Source organism: Penaeus monodon, chromosome 24 (assembly GCF_015228065.2).
Source record: "Penaeus monodon isolate SGIC_2016 chromosome 24, NSTDA_Pmon_1, whole genome shotgun sequence".
Lineage (NCBI taxonomy): Eukaryota > Metazoa > Arthropoda > Malacostraca > Decapoda > Penaeidae > Penaeus > Penaeus monodon.
The window spans coordinates 3055918-3056148 of record NC_051409.1 but is presented as its reverse complement, the minus strand read 5'-3'; the positions used below and the strand labels follow the sequence as shown (position 1 = coordinate 3056148).

General features: G+C 22.9%; 1 protein-coding gene across 1 annotated transcript in view; it reads right to left on the bottom strand.

Annotated features, from left to right (window-relative positions):
* Positions 1 to 231, bottom strand: part of LOC119588797 (ankyrin-3-like) — a 14616-nt gene that overhangs the window by 3227 nt on the left and 11158 nt on the right.

Sequence of the window (231 nt, the reverse complement as noted above, 5' to 3'; positions counted from 1 at the left end):
TTTTTTATTTTCTTTAAGTCAGCAACTAAAGTAAGAATAGAAAATAATTTATATTTTTTTCCCACTGAAAAAGGAAAAAAAAAAAAATTTGGAAAACTCATTCAGGCTCTATAGTCCTCTGTTTAACAGTTTTGGTTTAAAAATTTTCAAAAAAAAAAATCAAATTGAATTTTAAAACATTTAGAAATAATTAAAACCCAATTGAAAGCACCATTTTAACGAAATTTGGGG